General features: G+C 35.3%; 1 pseudogene; it reads left to right on the forward strand.

Annotated features, from left to right (window-relative positions):
* Window positions 1–15,314, forward strand: part of LOC123816915 — a 33,830-nt pseudogene extending 18,516 nt beyond the window's left edge.
* The last annotated feature ends 602 nt before the right edge of the window (window positions 15,315–15,916 follow it).

Below are 15,916 nucleotides of genomic sequence, written 5' to 3' on the forward strand. Positions count from 1 at the left end.
CTTTATTATGTTGAAGTGTGTTCCTTCTACAACCAATTGTTTAAGAATTTTTATTATGAAAGAATATTGTAGTTTGCCAAGTGCTTTTTTGCATCTATTCTTATGATTATGTGTTTTTTCTTTCATTCTATTAAGATGATGAATTATAATTTCTTCAAAATTCAGTTTTCATTTATAGTTGACATAAAATATTATACTAGTTTCAGGTGTAACAACATAATGTCAATACACTTATATATCCTACAGTCCTAGTTGGTATGGCTCAATGGATTGAATGTCAGCCTGTGAACCAAAGGATTGCCAGTTTGATTCCCAGTCTGGGCACATGGCTGAGTTGCATGTCAGATCCCTGGTTGGGGACACATGAGAGGCAACCACATATTGATGTTTCTCTTCCTCTTGTTCTCCCTCCCTTCCCCTCTCTAAAATTGATAAATAAAAAATCTTTAAAAAATGCACATCTACCCTACAAAGTACTCAAAGAGCATACTGCCTATGTTTTATTTTGGGGGGGTTATGTTTTCAGGTCTTGTATTTATACATTTAACCTTTTTTAAGTTTATTTTCATACATGGTCTAAGGAAGCAGTCTAGTTTCATTTTTTTTTACATGTATCTGTTCAGTTTTCTCAACACCATTTATCGAAGACACCGTTTTTACACTATATTCTTACTTAATTTGCCATAAACTAGTCAAACACAAGGGTGGATTTATTTTTTGGCTCTCGATTCTGTTCTACTGAACTATGTGTGTTTTTATGCCAGTACCATGCTGTTTTGATTACCATAGCCTTATAGTATGGTTTGATACTATGCAGCATGATACCTCAAACTGTGTTCTCCTTTGTCAATATTGCTGTGGCTATTCAGGGTCTTTTGTGTTTTCATATAAATTTCAGGATTATTTGTTCTAGTTCTGTGAAATATGACATTGGTATTTCGATGTGGATAGCTTTAAATCTGAAGATTGCTTTGGGTAGTATAGACATTTTAATGATGTTAATTCTTTCTATCCATGAATACAGTATATGTGTCCACTTACTTGTACTTTCTTCAGTTTCTTCATTGTTAATAAGATTTCTGAGTCCAAGACTTTTACCTCTTTGATAAAGTTTATTCCTATGTATTTTATTATTTTTTATGCAATTGTAAATGGAATTGTTTTCTTAATTTTTCTCTCTGTGAATAAGTTATTGGTGTATAAAATGCAACCAATTTCTGAAAATTAATTGTGTATTATGCTACCTTACTGAATTCATTTATTAGTCCTAATAGTTTTTGGTGGAATTTTTTAGGGTTCTTTATAAACAGGGTTGAACAAAGGTATGTATAGAAGGACCTGCAGGTTGTGATTATTACAATCACTTTATTAACTCAAAGGAATGTCAGTTTGTTTCATGTACTCACAACTGTAAAACTACTTTTTCCCATGCCTGTACAGTATCATGTCATTTGCAAATAAAGACAATTTTACTTCTCCTTTATCATTCAAATGCATTTATTTCTTTTACTTGACTGGTTATTATGGTTAGGATTTCCAATGCTACATTGAGTAAAAGTGGTGAAAATGAACATTCTTGTCTTGCTCATGATCTTAATGAAAAGATTTTTACAATTAAGGATGATGTTAGCTGTGGATTTTTTAACATATGGCCTTCATAATCTTGAGGTATGTTCCCTTTAATCTCACTTTGGTGAGAGTGTTTTACCATGAATGGATGTTGGATTTTGTCAAAGACTTTCTTTAAATCTATTTATATGACATGTAATTTTCATTTTCACTTTCTTTATGCATTGTTTCATGTTAATTGATTTGCAAATATCGAACCAAACCTGTATTCCAGGAATAAATCCCAACTGATCGTGGTGTATGGTCTTTTAATGTATTAGTGAATTCAGTTTGCTCATATGTAGTTGAGGATTTTTGCATCCATGTTCATCAGGAATACTGGCCTATAACTTACTCTTTTTTGTAGAATCTTTGTCTTATTATGGTATTCAGACAATCTTGGCCTTAGAAAATGAGTATGGGAGCCTTCCCTCCTCTTCAATTTTAGGAACACTTCCAGAATGATAGGTATTTATTTCTCTTTGAATGTTTGGTAAAATTCATTTATGAAGCCATCTGCTATAGAACTTTCATTTGCTGGAAGTTTTTTTTATTACTGACTTGATTTTCTTAGCCATAATTAGTTTGTTCAAATTTTATGTTCCTTTTGGATACAGTCTTGGAAGACTACATGTTTGTAGGAATTTATTCATTTTTTACAGGATGTCCCATTTGTTGGCATGTAATGTAGTATTTTCTATGTTCGTATTGCTTTGGTGTCAATTGTCACTTCTCCACTTTCATTTTTTTATTTTATTTATTGCTCCTTTCTTTTTTAAAATAAGCCTGTCTAAAGTTTTGTTTATTTTGTTTATCTTTTAAGAGAACCAGGTCTTGGCTTCACTGATCTTTTCTTATTTATTAGACTATTTTATTTATTTATGGTCTGATCTTTATTATTTTCTTCCTGCTACTCACTTTACTCTTTGTTCTTCTTGTTCTTCTGTAATTCCTAGTTTCTTAATGCACAATATTAGATTGTTTATTTGAGATTTTTCTTGTTTCTTGAGGTAGTCTTTTATTGCTAAGACTTCCCCTCTTACAACTACTTTGGCTGTGTACTACGAATTTTTGTTGGTTGTATTTTTATTTTCATTTGTTGTTGTTGGGAACTGTCCTGCCTGGTTTTAGGAGCTGTAATCTCACCAACAGATGAAAAGCCCCCACAACTCAGGACCTTGGGACCATAAGCCACTAAAGAGACAAAACTTATCCTCCCAGCAGGGCCACAGCCTCTACCCCCTTTACTTCACCCTGCTTGGCCCCTGGAGGATGGTTGGATAATAAATGACAAGTAAGATTCCTCAAGAAAGGAACAACCTAAGACAGGCACCATCGCAAAGGAGCCATCAGAGGAGTTAGGGGATTGTGGAGGAGGGACAAAAAGACCCTCGCCCCTCATAGCCTGAGTCCTCATTTTATCTGTAAAAAGTCTCCTAATTTCTTCACTACCTAGCTTCCCCTGCCTGATTCAGGCCTGAAACAATGCTGAAGGTGGGTGTAGCCCTGTGCTGGAACCAGTGGTTCCCAGTGGCAGGTAATCAGACCCAAGAAAGAATATATAAGTCTTGTGAAACCTGCTTTGCTAAGAATGTCTTCAATTTAAATGTTAGGGGTCCAAGCACAAAATCAGTTTGTTTCCCCAGGTTTTATGGCCAATTGGCATCATTCTGTCTTCGAGACCCTGACTCAAAAGGACCCCTGTGATCCCAGAAATGTTATCTGTAAACCATACCTCCTTTCTATGATATGCATTCCTATGCAAGCTAAACTCAATAAAAGTCCATTGATAGAGAGGCTCAAGACCTTTCTTCTCTGGAAAACTGGTCAGCCTTTCCTCCCCAAGCAGATCATGTCTTGGTAGACTTATTCTCAACCATGGCAGCCAGGAGAGCTCTGCTGGAAAAAGCTCCCCTACATGTGTCAAGGCATCTATTGATTTCTTCCTATCCATTCATTGTTAAGTAGCATGTTATTTAGTCTCCATGTGTTAGTGTGTTTTTTTAGTTTTCTTCTTGTAAAATTCTAGTTTTATACCATTTTGGTTAGAGAAAATGCTTGATGTGATTTCAATCTTTTTAAATTTATTGAGACTTGCCCTGACCAATGCAGCTCAGTTGTTTGGGCATTATACCACAAAGTAAAAAAGTCTCTTGTTTGATTCCCAGTCAAGGCACATGCCTGTGTTGTGGGCAGGTCCCTGGTCAAGGAGCATGTGAGAGGCAACTGATTGATGCATCCCTTACCCATTGATGCTTCTCTCCCTTTCTCCTTCTCTCTCCCTCTCTCTAAGAATAAATAAATAGAATCTTTAAAATATAAATACATAAACAATAAATGTATTAAGACTTGTTTCATGGCCTAAAATAAGGTCCACCTTGGAAAATGTTTCATGTTCACTTGAAAAGAATGTACATTGTGATGCTTCAGGGTGAAATGTCCTAAAAATATCAATAAGTCCATCCATGTAATGTGTCATTTAGGGGTACTGTCTCCTTGTTGACTTTCTATCTGGATGATCTAATTTTTGTTGATTTCACAGAAGTGTCAAAGTCTCTTACTATTGTCTTACTGTCAATCTCTGACTTCATGTCCATTTTGCTTTATATATTTAGGTGTTCCTATGATGGGTGTGTGAATGTTTATATGAGTTATATACTCATGTTGTATTGATCTCTTTATCATTATAAATTGTTCTTCTTGTTACTACATTTATTTTAAGGTCTATTTTGTCTGATATAAGTATTGCTATTCCAGTTTTTTTTTCATTTCCATTTGCATGAAATAAATTTTTCCATGCATTTACTTTCAGTCTGTGTGTGTCTCTCAATCTGAAGTGTGTCTTTAGGCAGCATATGTATGGGTCTGATATTTTTATTTATTTAACCACCTTATGTACTTTGATTGGATTATATAGTACATTTATATTTTAAAAATTACTGATAGGTATGTAATTATTGTCATTCTATTAATCGTATTGATTGTTTCTATAGTTTTTCAATGTTTCCTTACTCTCCTGCTCTCTTCTCTTGTATGTCAGTTTGTGTTCTTTGGTTTGTGTTTGCCAAGTGCTTCATGTATATGTTTATGGCAGTCTATTTTAAATTTATGGTTACTTAAGTTTGAATGTATTCTAAAATACTGTAATTTTTACTCATCCCCTCCACTTTTAAGTTTTTGTCATTGTTTTTTCTATATGTATCCTTTAATTTATTGTTGTAAGTACATGTGATCTTCCTATTTTTGTTTTCAAACATTTGTACTACCTTTATAGTTGGTTGATCTACAGCCTTTATTGTTTGCTCTTAACAGTGAACATTTTTTACTTCCAGTGATTTCTTATTCATATTTTTTATCTTTTCTTTCCAAAGAAGGTCCTTTAATGTTTCTTGTAATACTGGTATGGTGGTGATACATTCTTTTAGCTTTTTTATCTCTGGGAAACTTCATTTTTCCTTTCACTTTGTTTTATTTATTGTATTTTTCCATTACCATTTATCTCCCTTACATCCCCTCCCCCCACAATCACCATGCTGTTGTCCATGTCCTTTCCCATTTTGCTCACTCCCTCCACCCACTGTACACCCCCCATAGCTGTCATTCTGTTCTCTATGAGTCTGTCTTTATCTTGCTTGTTAGTTCAGTTTTATCTTAGATTCCACATTTGAGTGAGACCATATGGTATCTGTCTTTTTCTCAATGGCTTATTTCATTTAGCTTAATGTTCTCCAGGTCCATCCATGCTGTCACAAAGAGCAAAATTTTCTTCTTTTTTTATAGCTAAGTAGTATTCCATTATGTAAATGTCCCATAGTTATTTTATCTACTTGTCTACTAATGGATATTTGGGCTGTTTCTATATCTTGGCAATTATAAATAACACTGCAATGAACACAGTAGTGTTTATGTTCTTTTGAATTAGTATTTTGGGTTCCTTAGGATGTATTTCCAGAAGTGGGATCACTGGGTCAAAAGGCAGATCCATTTTTAATTTTTTGAGCTATTTCCATACTGATTTTCACACTGGCTGAATCAACCTGCATTCCCATCAACATGGCAAAAGGATTCCCCTTTCTCCACATCCTCACTAGCACTTATTGTTTGCTGATTTATTATTCATAGCCATTCTGACTGGTGTGAGGTGATATCTCATTGAGGTTTTTATTTGCATTTCTCTGATGACTACTGATGTTCACCATCTTTTCATGCCTATTGGCCATCTGTATGTTCTCTTTGGTGAAGTCTCTATTCAGGTCTTTTGCCCATTTTTTAATTGGAATTTTTTTGGTGTTCAGTTTATAAGTTCTTTATAAACTTTGGATATTAACTCCTTGTCAGATGGATGAGAGAATATGTCCTCCTATTCCATGGTTTGTCTTTTCATTTTGTTGATGATCTTCCTTGCTGTGAAAAAAAGTTTTAGTCTGATATAGGTCAATTTGTTTATTTTCTCTTTTGTATCCCTTACCTGAGGAAATATAGAAGGTAAAATATTGCTATGAGCAATGTCCAAGATTTTGCTGACTTTTTTTTCTAGAATTTTTATGGTTTTGGGTCTAACATTTAAGTCTCTAATCCATTTTGAATTTATTCTTGTGTGTGGAGAATAAAGGTGGTCTAGTTTATTTTTCTGCATATATCTCCCCAATTTTTCTAACATCATTTATTGAATAAACACTATCTTTACCCTTTTGTATGCACTTGCTTCCTCTGCTAAATATTAATCGACTATAAAAGTGTGGGTTTATTTCTGGAGTTTCTATTCTGTTCTGGTCAATGTATCTATTTTTATGTCAGAATGAAGCTGTTTTGATGACGATGGCCTTATAATATTGTTTGATATTAGCATGATTCCTCCAACTTTGTTCTTCTTTCTCAGGATTGCTATTGTCATGTGGGGCCTTTTGTAGTTCCATATAAATTTTTGAAATAATTGTTCTAGTTCTGTGAAATATATCATTGGTATCTTGATAGGAATTGCACTGAATCTAAACATTGCTTTGTGTAGCATGGACATGTTAATGATATTATTTCTTCCTATCCATGAACATGGTATGTGCTTCCAGTTATTTATATCTTCTTCAATTTCTTTCTTATAATTTTCTGAGTACAGGTCCTTTACCTCCTTGGTTAGATTTATTCCTAGGTATTTTATTCTTTTTGAAAAAATTGTGAATGGAATTGTTTTCTTAATTTCCCTTTGTGTTAGTTCATTATTAACATATAAAATTGCAACTGACTTCTAGATACTAATTTTGTATCCTGCTACTTTGCTGAATCTATTTATCAGTTCTAGTAGTTTCTTGGTGGAACCTTTAGGGTTCTCCATGTATGGTATCATGTCATCTACAAATAAAGACAGTTTTACTCCTCCATTTCCAACTTGGATGCCTTTTATTTCTTCTTCTTGTCTGGTTGCTGTGGCTAGGACTTCCAGGACTATGTTGAATAAAGATGTGAAAGCCAACATCCCCATCTTGTTCCTGATCTTAAGGGAAATTCTTGTAATTTTTGCCCATTGATTATAATGCTGACAGTGTATTTGTTATATAAGGACTTTATTATGTTTTAGGTATGTTCTCTCTATTCTCACTTTTCTGAGAATGCTTATCATAATTGGGTGCTGAGTTTTATCAACTCCTTTTCCTGTGTCCATTGATATTATCTTATGGTTTTTATCCTTCATTTTATTTATGTGGTGTATCACACATTGATTTGTGACTGTTGTAAAAACTTTGCATTTCTGAATTAAACCCTACTTGATTATGGTGTATAATCTTTTTGATGTATTTGGTTTATTAATATTTTGTTGAGGATTTTAACATCTATTTTGGCAGGCATATTGGCCCATCATTTTCTTTTTTTTTGTAGTGTCTTTATCTGGTTTTGCAATTAGGATAATGCTGTACTCATAAAATGATTTTGGGAGTCTTTCCTCCTCCTCATTTTTTTTTGAAATAGTTTAAGAAGGAGAGGTGTTATTTCTTCTCAGAATGTTTAGTAAAATTCACCTGTGAAGCTATCCATTCCAAGGCTGTTGTTTGTTTGGAGTTTTTAAATTACTGCTTCAAATCCCCTAGGTATAATTTGTCTATTCAGATTATCTGATTCTTCCTGATTTAGTTTCGGAAGAGTGTGTGTTTCTAAGAATCTACCCATTTCGCCCAAGTTGTCCAGTTTGTTGGCATATAGTTGTTCATAATATTTTCTTAAATCCATTGTATTTCTTTGGTGTCAGTTGTCATTTCTCCTCTTTAGTTTCTGATTTATTTATTTGGGTTCTTTCTCTTTTTTCTTGATGAGTCAGTTAAATGTTTGTCAATCTTGTTTGCCTTTTCAAAGAACCAGTTCATGGATTCATTGATCTTTTGTATCCTTTTTTACTCTACTTCATTTATTTCTGCTCTGATCTTTATTATTTCTTTCCTTCTACTCACTTTGGTCTTGTTTGTTGTTCTTTTTCAAGTTCCTTTAAGTGTAAAGTTAGACTGATTATTTGAGCTTTTTCTTGCTTTTTGAGATAGGCATGTAATCCTATGAATTTCCCTCTTAGGACTGCTTTCCTTGTGTCCCACAGATTTTGGATTGTTGTGTCCTCATTTTCATTTGTTTCAAGGTATCTTTTTATTTCTTCCTTGATCTTGCTGTTGACCCATTCATTGTTTAAAATGTTATTTAGTTTCCATGTCTTAGTGTATTTTTCAGTTTTCTTCTTGTGATTGATTTCTAATTTTATAGCACTGTGGTCACAGAGGTTGCTTGATATGATTTCAGTCTTTTTTAATTTAGTGAGACTTGTTTGTGTCCTAACATGTGGTCTATCCTAGAAGACATTCCATGTGCACTTGAAAAATGTGTATTCTGCTGCTTTGAGATGAAATGCTCTGTAGATATCAATTAAATCCATTTGATCTAGTATGTCATTTAGGGCCTCTGCTTCCTTGTTGATTATCCATCTGAAAGACCTATCTATTGAAGTTAAGAGGGTGTTAAAATCCCCTGATATGACTGTATTTATGTTGATCTCTCCCTTTATGTCCATCAAGATTTGCTTTACATATTCAAGTGCACCCATATGGGGTGCATCAATGTTTGTTACAGTTATATCCTCTTGTTGGATTGTTCCCTTTATCATTATGTAGTGTCCTTTTTTGTCTCTTACTATCACCTTGATTTTGAAGCCTATTTTAGTGGGTTGTAAAAGCTGCCACCCTAGCTTTTCTTTCTCCATTTCATTTGCATCAAATACTCTTTTCTATCCATTTATTTTTAGTATGTGTGTTTCCATTGATCTGAGGTGTATCTCTTTGAGACAGAATATGTATGGGTCTTATTTTCTTATCCATTCAGTTACCCTGTGTCTTTTGATTGAAGCACTTAAGCCACTTACATTTAAAGTGGTTTATTGAAATATACATATTTATTGCCAATTTATTTTTAACTCTTTTCCTATGTTTTTCTTTTCTTTTTTTCTTCTTCTTAAAGTAAGCCCTTTCACATTTATTGCAGTACTGGTTTGGTGTTTTCAAACACCTTTAGCTTTTTTTGTGTGTGTAGGAAGCTTTTTATTTCTCCTTAAATTTTAAATGATAGTCTTGCTGAGCAAAGTAGCTGTAGTTGTAGGTCCTTGCTTTTCCTCACCTTGAATATTTCCTGCCAGTCCCCTGTGGCATGAAATATTTATGTTGAGAAATCAGATGACAATCTTTAGAGCTCCCTTGTAAGTAACTAACCACATTTCTATTGTGGCATTTAAGATCCTCTTGTCTTTAAGCTTTGATATTTTAATTATGGTGTATCTTTGTGTAGGCCTTCTTAGGTCTGTCTTGTTTGGGACTCTCCACATTTGCTGGACTTGTGTTTTTTTTTTTCCTTATCAGATAAGGGGAGTTTTTGGTCATTCTCTCTTCAAATCAGTTCTCTTTTTCAAAATGTATTTTAGAGATTATGCTATTACAGTTGTCTCATTTGTTTCTCCCCTACATTCCCCTCTACCCTATACCCTACTCCCCACCAGGGTTCATGTTCATGTTCATAGGTCATATATATAAGTTCTTTGGCTTCTTAACTTCCCATACTATTCTTAACCTCCCCCTGTCTATTTTTGTACCTATCATTTATGCTTCTTATTCTCTGTACCTTTCCCCCAATTCTCCCTCCTTCCCCTCCCCTTTTGATAACACTCTATGTGATCTCTATTTCTGTGAATCTGAATCTGTTCTTGTTCTAATTGTTTGCTTAGTTTGTTTTTGTTTTTGTATTTTTTAGGTTTGGTTGTTGTTAGTTGTGAGTTTGTTGTCATTTTACTGTTAATATTTATCTTCTTAGATAGATAAGTCCCTTTAACATTTCACATAATAAAGGCTTGATAATGACGAACTCCTTTAACTTTACCTTATGTAGGAGATCTTTCTCTGCCTTTACATTCTAAATGATAGCTTTGTTGGATAGAGTAATCATGGATGCAGGTTGTTGCTTTTCATGACTTCAGATACTTCTTTCCAGCCCCTTCTTCCCAGAATGGTTTTTTTTTTTTTTTTTGAGAAATCAGCTGGTAGTCTAATGGGAAATCCTTTGTAGCTGACTGTCTCCTTTTCTCTTGCTGCTTTTAAGATTCTCTCCTTATCTTTAATCTTGGCTAATGTAATTATTATGTGTCTTGGTGTGTGCTTCCTTGGGTCCAACTTCTATGGGATTCTCTGAGCTTCCTGGACTGTCTGGAAGTCTATTTCCTTTGCCAGATTGGGGAAGTTCTCTTTCATTATTTTTTCAAATAAGTTTTCAATTTCTTGGTCTCCCTTTTCTCCTTCTGGCATCCCTATGATTCAGATGTTGAAACATTTAAAGTTGTTCCAAAGGTTCCTAAGCCTCTCCTCATTTTTTTTTTTTGCATTCTTGTTTCTTCATTCTGTTCTAGTTAAATGTTTATTTCTTCCTTCTGCTTCAAATTGTTGATTTGAGTCCCAGGTTCCTTCCCTTCACTGTTGGTTCCCTGTATATTTTTTTAATTTCACTTTTCATAGCCTTTACTTCTATTTTGCAACCATGCTCAACCATTTCTGTGAGCACTCTGCTTACCAGTGTTTAGAACTCTGCATCTGATAGGTTGGATATCTCCTCATTGCTTAGTTCTTTTCCTAAAATATTGATCTGTTGTTTCATTAGGACCACATTTTTTTGTGTTGGCACACCTGTTACATTGTAGAGAGGCAGAGCCTTAGGTATTCACCAGGACAAGGCAAACAATTTGCTTTGTTGTGGCACTCTATGTAAGAGAGGGGTCAATGCAGCTTGCTCAGCTCTCACCCAGCTTTCAGCCACAATCCCCTCTAGCCACAAGCAAATTGGGCCTTTCTGTTCCCAATTCCTGAGTGTGTGGGCTAGTGTATGTTCTACAACCCCATGGGTCCCTCCAATGAACTCTCCTATGAGGCTAGGAGTTTCTCCCAGAAGCCATAACCCCCTCATGTTTTCAAGCCAGAGGTTTTGAGGCTTCAGTTTCCCACACTGGAACCCTGGTTTGTGTTGTCTGTCTCACTCTCCAGTTGTTTCTCCTGACTTATCCCCAGGTGAATATGGAACTGCCAGGTCAACCAGTTACCACCTTGTCTGGCTTGGTTTGTTGCTTTGCCGCATGTCCTCTCTGCCCTAGCTGCATGTCTCTTCTCCTTCCACCAGTCCAGATGAATGTTTCTGCTTTAACTTCTTGGTTTTCAGACTTTGATATAGTTCAATTTTCTCAAAGTTCTGGTTGGTTTTGGTTTTTATATTGGTTGTTGTCCTTTTGGTTGTACAAGGAATCAAAGCACATCTACCTATGCCTCAATATTGGCCAGGAGTCCTCAAAAGAGGCAGATTTAACAGAGGAGCTCATTACTGCAAACAGACATGTGCTAGAACTCTCAGGCACTGCTCTCAGCTTAGAGGACTGTACCCCATATGCTCACAAGCAAGGATTCCTTATTGATAAGACAAGAAAGAATGGGAGGAAACCAAAGAAAAGGCGGAAGTCCTAATGGCCTAATTGAAAGTGAAAAAGATATCTCAGGTGAAGGAAAACTTTCTACTATTTCAGGGACATATGTGGCATCTCTGGTATAAAAAGGACAAAGAACTCTATCACCTGAGAGAAAAGGGGGTTCAAAGTATTGAACAACACAAGAAGGAGGTGAGACAGAAAAACAAAGAGTACGGCATCAACAATTGACTAGTGCCTTTCCTCTCAGTGGCTTAATGCAAGCTGTTCTTGAAATTGTCCAAAATTATTCAGGAGCTCAAACCACACTCTACTTTTTACAATGGCTGAGTGTGTTTTTAAACAACCTGACTGCAGGACACTTGGAAAAGGTGAATGAGAAGAAAAATGCTTTGTGGTCACTAATACAAACAGAAAAGCAAAAGGCACCAAACAGCAACAACCTACTAGGTTGGCAAAAAGAAATAGAAGTGAACTCCAAAGAGATTAATGACTTTACTCTGGGAATTGAGCAACTTCTCAGAAAATTTGGCCAAATTTATGAATCTCTAGAAGTTTCTCTAGAAGAAGTTTCTGCCACAAAAGATAAACTTTCCTCTCCCTTCCCCAGATTGCTGCAGATCTGCTGATATCTGGTGTTCCCATTGAGCTGATGGATGGGGATGCTTCCTATGTGCCTCTAAGGTGGGCAGCAGCTCCTTTTGACAAGGTATTTGGGAACCTTGGAAACAATTGGCTATTTGTTCTTTCCATCCTTGGCCTACAGAGTTCAGGGAAGTCCACCCTGCTGAATGCACTTTTTGGGCTGCAGTTCACTGTCAGTGCTGGGAGGTGTACCCAAGGGGCCTACATGCAGCTTCTGAAAGTTGAGGAGACTTTCACAGAGGAAATGGGCTTTGACTTTGTGCTTGTTGTGGACACAGAAGGACTTTGGGCCCCAGAACTCAGCAACAAATCCAAGAATCGTGACAATGAGTTGGCAGCTTTTATCATTGGACTTGGAAACTTCACTCTGATCAATATTTTTGGAGAAAATCCATCAGAAATGCAAGATATTCTACAAATAGTTGTCCAAGTTTTATGCAGATGAAACAAATAAAAATCTCACCTAGTTGCCTCTTTATCCACCAGAATGTGGGGGAAGTCACAGCTGAAGACCATGGTATGGAAGGACAAAGGAGATTAGAGCAGAAACTAGGTGAAATATCAGCAACAGCTGCAGAATAAGAGCAGGGTTCAGGTATAAATCACTTCAGTGATGTCATTAAGTTTGATGCCAATACTCACATCCACTATTTTTCTCACCTCTGGGATGGCAACCCCCCAATGTTCCTTCCCAATCCTCATTACAGCCACAATGTCCAGGAATTGAAAAGTAGAATTCTTATGACTGTCAAAAAGGACTCTAGGGGAGGCATTATGAAGATATCAGATGTAAAATTCTGAGTTCAAGATTTGTGAAGATCCCCAGCCAATGAGATTGTTTTAAAATTTAGGAACACCAGAGGGAACATGGCAATGAGCAAATTACAAACCATGTATAATTCTGGACTTGGAATCTCAGGAGCCATATGCTAGACTTGCAGAACCAACTGATTAACCAGATTAAGAATGGAAAATTCAGCCCTGATTGGTGTGGCTCAGTGGATTGAGTGCAGATCTGTGAACCAGAGGGTTACTAGTTCAATTCCCAGTCGGGGCACAAGCCTCGGTTTCTGGCCAGGTCGCTATTTGGGGGCTCATGAGAGGCAAACACACATTGGTACTTCTCTCCCTCCTTTAAAAAAAAGGAAAAGAAAGGACGGAAAAATCCAGACACTCACAACAAGCACATGTTAGGCAGTATTTTCAGAAAAGTATGAAGCCATCAAGCAAGAACTTGAAAAATATTTTAATGAAGATCCAGAGAATGAAATACTGATTCAGTGGAAAGAAAATTTTGAAAATGAACCATAATGAGGCACTTATTTTAGACATCAAAAAGTAAGTTGAGGGACATATTAGCTATAAAAAGAATCAAGAAACACTAGATAACAAAAAATCAGTTATGAAAAGAAATTATTAGAAAGAAGCAAAAATTGGCTTTAAGTGTAAAGGACAAAGAAATGGATGAGGAAGAGCTATTTGTGAAATTCAATCAAGTTTGAGAAAAATGCATCTATTCTGTGTCCTCAACACTCCCTCCAGTCACAGAGCCTAACATTGATGTGGATTCTGAAGGCATCCTTTTTGATTATTTTATAAAAGAGACAGACATGGTGAACATACTGAAGAAGAATAATGGAAAAATATTTCAAATAAATTATAATGAACATATAAAGAAAAGACATATGAGGAACATATATAACCAAAATATATTACGTAATTTGAACGCCAATAGAAGTATACAATGAGGAGTCAATAAAAGCAACTACTGACCACATTGTTTCAAGATTTGATGAAACTCTTGACAACATTCAGAGGCAACAGCATGATTATAATCCAAATTATTTCCATGAAATCCTGAGAATAGAATAGGTGGTTAAATCTGCATGTATTGGGGAAAGACACACATTTACAAGTAAATAAAATTGACTTATCTATATGCTTATTCCACAGAGCATCAGAAAAGTTTAATGTGTAAGGCATTTAAAAGAGCAAATAATCCTGTAAGCTATCTGGAAAACAAGAAAGGTGATTTCTTCATGAGTTTTAAGGTCTCTTGTCAAGGAGCAAGCTCAGTCACATTTGTTGATTTTCTGTGGAACAAACTCACTCCTGCTTTCTCTACCACCATTTGGGAAAAAATGGTCCTTAAAATTGCTGGGGACATGTAAGCTACTTGCCCAGCATTCACTGGAGACATGACTAACCTGAAGAAACATGTTCTTATCTCTCTGGCAGAAAAAGAAAAATTTGATGATTACTGGGAGTACATTCATAATTCAGAATCATTTTTTAAGGAATTGCATTCAAAATCCTATTAAAAGTTATTGTTTAGACCAAAGAAGTAAAAAAATAAAAACTTTTTAAAACTTAGAAAAAATAAATTTAGATGGCATCAAGAATACCATCCATAGCAACAGCTAAGATAAAAACAGCACTGTGTCTGGATGGTTGGATTTGTTCTGTGATCACCTGCGGAGTAACTTGATCTTTCCATGAAAAGACTCCTTGAACACCAGGAGATAAAAGTCACTGAGTTTCTCAAAGAAGCCGTTAGTGAAGCTTTGGATCCTGCAATGAACAAAATAGAAAAGGAGTGTGACTAAGTTTGACTAAGCCTGTAAAAGAAATGTTTCCTGAAATCCAGAAAATAATCTCAACATTTCTGTGGCTGCTGGAAACAGTGTCTCTTCTGTATAGCAATTTGCACAAACACAATCCCTTCACATGACAGAGTACAATGTTCCTTTCCATCATCTTTCAGCTGTCTATGGATACAGATGGGTTCATACAGATCACTTTTACTTTGACTAGTGTGCTAGTTCAATAGCAAGTGATCCTATATTTGTTTTGAATGATGATTGTAAATTGCTGTTTAAGAAGTATTGAGAGGCAGTAGGGGAATATGCCACATGGAGTATCACCCCAGAAACATCTGCCCAGCCATACCGGAAATGGTATTGTCTGTCACTTCAGATCAAACCTAGAAGGAAAATATCAGAAAAAATTTATAGGCAGAGGTGAAATCCCTGATGACTGGACAAAAATCACAAAGCAGGATCTGCTTGATGACTTGAAAAAGTAATAATACTCAATGACCACAAAAGAGTACCAGAATCTGATCAAGAGTCACCAAATGCAAACAATCCTAAAATACCTTTTTCTAGCCCTGACAACCTTCATTATTTACATTCTTCAAAAGAAACAGCTAACTATAAATCAATCAACATTTCAAGAGTTGAAGATTTTCTGTTGAAAGGACTTTTTCTTTGTCTCATTTTCTTCTAGCTTAAAAACAAATTACTAAAATATATCAACAGTGTAGTAAAAATCAAATTTAACCCATTCCTTATTCATATTTTAAACTAATATTCAGAATATTGTTTTATTTTAAAACATATAAAATATATAAATTTCTGAGAAAGTCATTCTAATAGAGGGAAATCAAAATCACACTTCAGACATTACAAATTTCTATGGATTAACTGTATAGACATTTCAAACCAATCAATATATAGTTGTAGGCTAGAAGCTACAAATTGCCCTTTTTCAGTGTTTTTATTTATCCTCAGAAATTGTGAGGGAAAGTTACTAAACTTTCAATGAAAAAATATTCATGGAAAGTCCATGATTCCCTAGCATAGTGATATTTAGACATTCTCTTCTAGAAAAGAATAACACAAGAGA

This window comes from Phyllostomus hastatus, unplaced genomic scaffold, assembly GCF_019186645.2.
Source record: "Phyllostomus hastatus isolate PE091 unplaced genomic scaffold, TTU_PhHast_1.1 phas_contig_1106, whole genome shotgun sequence".
Taxonomy (NCBI): domain Eukaryota; kingdom Metazoa; phylum Chordata; class Mammalia; order Chiroptera; family Phyllostomidae; genus Phyllostomus; species Phyllostomus hastatus.